Source organism: Dioscorea cayenensis, chromosome 2 (assembly GCF_009730915.1).
Source record: "Dioscorea cayenensis subsp. rotundata cultivar TDr96_F1 chromosome 2, TDr96_F1_v2_PseudoChromosome.rev07_lg8_w22 25.fasta, whole genome shotgun sequence".
Taxonomy (NCBI): domain Eukaryota; kingdom Viridiplantae; phylum Streptophyta; class Magnoliopsida; order Dioscoreales; family Dioscoreaceae; genus Dioscorea; species Dioscorea cayenensis.
In genome coordinates, this window is record NC_052472.1 from 11,650,563 (window position 1) to 11,658,108 (window position 7,546).

The following is a 7,546-nucleotide window of genomic DNA, read 5'->3' on the forward strand; positions in this document are numbered from 1 at the left end:
ACTGAAAGCTCCCCAATAACTATCCTCCAAGGGAAATGCGGTGTCGAAGCTATAGAACTACTCCAAAAGCCTTGCCAAAGCCTTTCTAAACCCCTAGCCACAAGCCTCTCAAAAGATGGAGAAAAGATGGAAAAGAAAGATCTCTGAAATCGAGGTACGTTCACGTCTTTATATAGGTCGAATCGAGAATCACTGCAGTGTGGAATTTCCACACGCCCATGTGCATTTCTGTGGATTTTTGATTTTTTCCGTGGCTCGTGAACGATAGCATCGCTCGATGAAATTGCTACTATGATTTGTTACGAGTGCTACCATAGTACTCAGCAAAAACACGCTGATCCACACTTTTCATCGAGGCAACATAAAGCGAAAGCACTGCGTTTATGCCGTGGATCACGTCACTTCTTCAATAAAAGGTCACATTGGTGAAGATCTTGCTATCATTGTACAAGTCGGGGATACACAAATATGATCGCCTTTGTGCCCCTCCAAACCATTGTAATTGTTTTAACACATTGAGGTTGGCACACATTCACGTATCTTTGAGTCTAACTTGTGTTTTCTAGTTTATCCATTCCAAGATTTCATCCACAATATGCGTTCACGATCTACTTTGGCTTCTATCTTCTTTATTTGACTTCACCACCCTATATGCACAAAAGAACACAAAAGCACATGTATTAGCGCTAAAATTTGATAAAAAGTAATGCTCATCATAAGAAAAAGAATACTGTGATTCTTAGAACACAAGCACTTATCAAACTCCCCCACACTTAGCTTTTGCTTGTCCCTCGAAGGTGGCCTTCACACTTTCGAGGTGGTAGCTCTTTCTACCGGGTAGTGGCTTTCACTCATCCCTATGAGATAGCTCTTTCTCTTATTAGGGCATAACTAGTATCCGACTTATGAGAGTAGCTTCATACTTCATAGGTAGTAGCACTTTCAACCAACCCAATGCATAACCAAACAAGTGTAATTTTTTTTAAGAAAAATGAAAGACAAGAAATAAAGCTACTTAGTCCCTTAAACACTTACTTGAGTTTCCAAAAGATTTTAATGAGTGAGTAGTGCAAGAAATGTGAATCGGGCAAAAATTCCTAGAAATTCAAGTAAAAAAACTAGAGCATGAGAACATTCAATGTTAAAAATTCTCCTAAATCAAGAATACAATCACTGCAACTAAGGTGAACCGGCATTGGCTACATGAGCATGCACAATCAAAAGCATAAGTATAGAACATGTAATGTGATCTCCCTCTAACACTTAAGATGTACATTGCTCTCAATGTACACATGCAAGCTACAATAAAAGATATAACAATCAAAATATATGTAGGAGTGGCCAATTGAAACAATACTCCCCCGAACTCCTAGTAGTACTTTTGATGGAGCTAAATTCCTGGGAGTGGAGTTCCAACGGGTTGTGAAGCACACATGGCCAAGTGTAAAAACACATTGACCGTGCCCATGACTAGTTCTCAATTTCCATACTGACAAGACCATCTGCACACATACACAAGGGGTTTATTGAAGCTCAATAAAAAAATAAAAATACACTCGAGTACATAAAAGATAGAGCAATGAAATACAACTCGAGACAAAAAAATAAAAAGATAAACTAAGAAGGAAGATCCTTTCTGAGTGTACAAGTCCAAAATGAAAATGCAAAAAGTAAAATATGAGAAATAAAAGAAATAAAAGACACATCAAGTGTCGGTGTCACACTCTCCCTACCGGTGGTGTAGGTGCGTAATCAAATGGTGCTCTGGTGGATCTGGGTGATGGTGATGCTGGAGGAGCCTGAGAGGTCCTCGGTCTCATGATGTAGGGTGAGGACGCATTGCGCTCAAGTAACTACTGTAGAATATCAAGGAGTGCCATCACCTCTGCATGCTGCACGGCCTGTATCGTGCAAACCTCGGTAATCTCGGTCCAAAGCACCCCCACAACGGCCTCGAGCCTCTCAAAATAATCATAGGCTCTAGAAGGAGAAAAACATGCATACTAGAGGCGGCTCCTATCTTTGCAGGGGTGCCTCGGCCTCCATATGCTCGAGTCGAGGCTCGGGAGAACCACTGTGACACCTCGATCTATGTCACCCACCCTCGGCTAACTCTGGGGTAGGTATAATCAGAATATATACTCCAGGCCCGTGTTTGGGTACTAATCCCATTAATCTCAATATATCCAGGCCTAATGGTGAAGGAACAGTCATCGTCTCAGCCCCACATATGGAGTCCAGCAGAACCATGCCCATGACGAGTCTGGTAATGTACAGGCCTGAAAAGATGACACCAACTCTAATATACTGGCCCTAGTGGCGCAGATACTCGACTAGTATGTGCCCCAAATGGATCGGCTAACGCTGCACCATTGAATATAGATACTGATGAGCTCCTCGCCGACTCGGGACTCAAGATCGTCACCATGGCCATTCACCGATCCGCTCAAAAATGGCATGAAGATAGTGGTACATAGGTCGGGAAAGGCATGTGACCTTGTATACCCCTGGCTCATACTGTCCCTGGCCACATAAAGTACTACACGCTCGCTGAGGATTCAATGTACTGGGGTAGTTGGTCAGAAGTCGCTTGTACTCCTCCGTGGCCGTAAACATCTCGTCATATAGGCCCATCGGGATCAAAAATCGAGTGACGCCATGACATAGTGATGTCTAAATGCCCGAATCGTATGGCATCAACATTGTCGAATCTCGCGATAGGAAAATGTCGAACTCGAATGTTGATAGAACCTCAAGTGTGAGTGACGGATAGATGGGTCGATCAACGATGAATCGTCTCCAACCACTCACTGAAACGAGATCCTCAGCCTCATCAGCTAACTCATCTCCCTGCTATATATCCCGCAATATACTTGTGTCTAAAAAATGAGATAGTCCGAATCTCAAGTTTGATAATCGCTCAAATCGGACTTGGTGCTTGGGAATAGCAAATCCCATAGTTTTCAGCTTTCGATGGATGGCTCACACGGACGTTTCTTAGCTTGCTGCTTTGACCGAGGTGCCATATCTGTAAAAATAGAAGAAGAATTGATCAAAGAAGCCCACAAAGTAGTCATCAGCAAATCCACACGGTCGCGGTGGATCCATGGGGACATAAAAACCACACGGCCCCAAGCTAAAAATCTAAAAAATACATTACTAAATCATTTAAAAACTCTTCTGAAACATGCCTAGACCATATAAACATAGAAATGAAGCAACATTCACCATTTTAATCAATTAAAAATCAAATATGGCAAAGGAAAAAGAGAAAAAAAGGTTTCACCGATCGAGATGAAGATGAAAAATTTCGATATCGGGCCGGAAAAACTCAAGCAAAAACTCTCCAAAAAGATGGTGTGAAGTCGGGAGAATGAATGGGTGTAATCTCTGAGGTTTGGGAATGAGGCGATGAAGAAATGCAAAGAGATTTTAAAGAAAACCCACGCCTCTTGGAGTTCTACACATGCACACGGGCATGTGAAAATTACACACGCTTGTGTGAATCCACAAGAGAGTATCCACAAGGGTAGAAACACGCCCTTGTGCACTCTCGGGATAGTACACTTTGGCTTTGAACACACTCACATGGGCGTGTGGAAATTCCCCACACCCATGTGCCTTACTCCACGAGTGCGGGCGCACGCGCCACTGTGGCCTCTCTCTTCAACCGAGAAAAATTCTCTAGTCATTCACACGCCGTGTGGAAAAATATACACCGCGCCGATCATCACAGGGGCCACTCACAGTGGCATTCACATGCCCCTGTGTCTTCTCGGGATAGAGCTCTGAACATATTCAGAGAAACACACGCCCGTATGGAATTTCCACATAGCCCTGTGTCCTCTCAGGATAAGCTCTAAACGCAAACACACGACCGTGTGGAATTTTCACATGGCCGTGCGTCTTCTCTAGATGACTTAGAAAAATCTTTAGGCTCTGCAGAAGATTCCTAAACATATATACACACTCAGAGCCTGCCTTATAATACAACATTAACCAAAGAAAACATTTAAAACATGCTCAAATAACCAAGAACTTCGCCACACACATTAAAGCACACAACAACACCGAACAATCCACGAGAAAAATCATAGCAATAGCATCTAAAAGATCAAGACACTAACACTCAAAACCTTATTCATGCACACACTAACTGAAACCAAGAAAAATATTAAAGACTTAGGTTGCCTCCCAAGAAGCGCTTGTTTAACGTCACTTAGCTTGATATACCTTACCTTACCTCATGGGGGCTCATAGATGAAGATTTATCTCTTACCCATAACTTGAAAGAATGATGCACATAGTCTTTCGATGGTAGAGGAAGATTTATCGAGCTTGTTACCGCACAAGGGTTCTTCACCTTTGATCCATTCTTGCAAATCCCCAACAGCCTTAGGGCATTTCTTGTGGCATCTTCTTGCTCGCTTCATCTTCCGTAGCACTTTCTTCATGATCCCCAGAGTAGATGGTACCTTCTCCTCTAGACCAATCATCATCACATCTTCATTATCCATCTCTTGGTGTAGTAACCCCTCGTACGGGTCTGGATTCAACATTTCCTGCACATATTCATCAATTAGTTCATCAGTAGTGTCAAAAAAATAAAGAGTATCATCAAAGTCAAGAGAATGTCGCATGGCTTCAGCAAGGTGATAGGTCAACTTGTCATCGCCAACCCTTAGTGTCAACTCCACACCATCCATGTCGATAAGTGCCTTGGAAATGCGCAAGAATGGCCTCCCAAGTATCAAAAGAACATCTACATCCTCATCGACATCCAAGACTATGAAGTCTATAGGAAATATGTACTTGTCGACCTTGAAAAGCAAGTCTTCAATGATACCCCTTGGACGTCTCACCGTTCGGTCCGCCAATTGTAATGTCATCCGAGTGGGCTTAGGCTCCCCCAAGCCTAGCTTCTAAAAGAAAGAGTATGGCATGACGTTGATACTAGCTTCTGAATTCGCCAATGCTATTTCTTCACCCATATTACCAATGTTGCACGAGATGACGAAGTTTCCGGGTCCTTCTTCTTGTTCACCATATTCTTTTGAAACACCGCCAAACACGAGGCACCTAAAATCACCGATGCACTTTCCTCCAACTTCCTCTTGTTGGTCAAAAGATCTTTCAAAAACTTCACATACCGAGGCATTTGAGATAACGCCTCAACAAAAGGAATATTGATGTGCAATTGCTTAAATAGGCCCAAGAACTTCTTGTATAGCTCATCATTTTGGTCGTTCTTCGATCTTGAAGGGTAAGAGATACTTAGCTTGTAAGGTGGGGGTGCCATCTCCTTCTCCTTGTTTACTATTTCCTCAACCTTCATGACCTCGGGTGCTTCAACATTGGTCTTCTCACTAGGAGATCTACCTTCAACTTCACGACCACTCCTCAAAGTGATCACCTTCACATGTTCCCTCGAATTAGTTTCAGTGTTCTAGGTAGATTCCCTTGTGGTCTCTCAAATAGAGACTTCACAATTTTCCCCACTTGATTCTCTAGATTGTGCAATGAAGTGGTGTGGTTACGAAGTGTAGCATCAACCGATTGAAACTGTGTATCCAATGATTGCATAAATCTGGTCAAAGCTTTCTCTAGATCGGTCATCCGGGTCTCCAAGCCTGAAACTCAATTCTCCATGTTCGGGGCTTGTTATTGTTGGAAACCCGGTGTTGCCATTTCCTTTTTCTACCCTTGGTTACTCTATGAGAAATTGGGGTGGTTTTTCCACCCTTGGTTACAAGTGTTGCTATAAGGATTGCCTTGCACTCTTCCCGAATTGCCCACAAAATCTACTTGTTTAGTTGGGGCTGAAGTAGCAATCGAAAAAGGACAATCAGACGACATATATGAATCCCTACAACCATCACAACTTATGATAGTGGCTACCCTCGATGAAGTCAATGTATCCAATTTCTTGCTCAATGTATCTACTTGGGCTACCAAAGATGTAACCGTATCAATTTCATGGAGTATGGCCACTTTCTTCTTTTCTCTTGCATTCCATTGGTAGCTATTCATGGCCATTTCTTCTACCAATTGTCGGGCTTCTTCAGGGGTCTTGTTCCTCATTGTACCTCTTGCGGCGGCGTCTAGAAATTGTCTTATACTTGGATTCAACCGATTGTAAAAAGTCTAAATGATCATCCATTCTTGGAACCCCTATTGTGGACACTTCTACAAGAGATCCTTGAATCGCTCCCAAGTCTCAAACAAGGATTCAAGTTTCATCTGAACAAATAAAGATATCTCATTGCGAAGCTTTACCGACTTTCCCGAAGGGAAGTACCTTGCAAGGAAGGCTTCGACAATTTCATTCCATGTCGTGATGGAAGCTCTTGGCAATGAATGGAGCCACTATTTGGATCTTCCTTTTAGAGAAAATGGGAAAGCCCTTAATCTTATAGCATCATCCGTAACATCGTTGATCTTCTGCATGTCACAAACCTCCAAGAAGTTTTCAATGTGATTATTTGGATCTTCATCGGCCAAACCATTAAACTGCACTGACTGTTGTATCATTTGGATGAATGTTGGCTTTAGCTCAAATTTTGGAGCTGTAATCGAGGGCAGCACAATACTTGACTGCGTGCCCAAAACTGAGGGTCTGGCATAATCGGAAAGTGTTCTCTGTTGTTCATTCTGCTCTGCCATATTTTTTGACCCTTCACCTTCTACCTCAGCTAGATTTGAAGGTTCTTGTGCATGTTCTTTACCCCTTCTTCTAAGTGTACGTTCAAGTTCAGGATCACCTCCAACCAATATCGAAGGGTTCTCTCGGGTCATAACCTGGAGCTGCACCAAAAGAAAGAAAACAAATCGGAACGATGATAGAATAAGATAAGGGGAAATAGAATAAATGGTAAATAGCTAAAATAGCAAAGTGCAAAGTGTTTCCAAAATGCAAAGTGCAAAGTGTAATGGCACCAAAAAACCTGACACACCCCTGCAAGTGCACGGGTTTGTCAAACTAATAAATCCTAGGTGAGTGGGGTATCTTATCCATAGGGAATAAGGATTAGAAACACCAAGATTGCTACTTAACTAAGTGGAGATGAAACAATGATGGTGTGGACAAAGATCGATGCAAATAAACTAAAGCAAATAAGAAAGAAAGGCACAATAGAATGAGAGGAAAGGTAATCGATAAAACTATGGTACTCGGATATTGTTACTCCTAGGATTATTGCTTCAAGTGCAAAACCAACTATTATACTTCCTAACTAATGCTTAATGAGTCATCGACATCCTTAAATACACGGTCCCAAACCTAAGGTCAACCGTGACTAACTCTACACTATGCCCTGGCGGAGAAATCAACCAGTCTCAACACCTCACACTGTGTAAACTTGTAAGAAGCTCTAGAGATTCCAAGTGATAAACCCTATTCCTATATGTAGATCTAATCCTTTGGTCCAGGCGAAAGACCCCTAGTTACAATTAAGCCCCAGGTGTTAAAGTCACTTCAACGCATCACTCGTTGCTCACGAGAACTAAGCCCCGATGGAGTTCATCCCTTAACCCTTCACTCTATTGT

General features: G+C 42.4%; 1 non-coding gene across 1 annotated transcript; it reads left to right on the forward strand.

Moving 5' to 3' along the window:
- The first annotated feature begins 6,166 nt into the window (after positions 1-6,166).
- On the forward strand, positions 6,167-6,273 carry LOC120281524. Its single transcript, XR_005542669.1, has one exon. It is a non-coding gene; the product is annotated as a small nucleolar RNA R71 (small nucleolar RNA).
- The last annotated feature ends 1,273 nt before the right edge of the window (positions 6,274-7,546 follow it).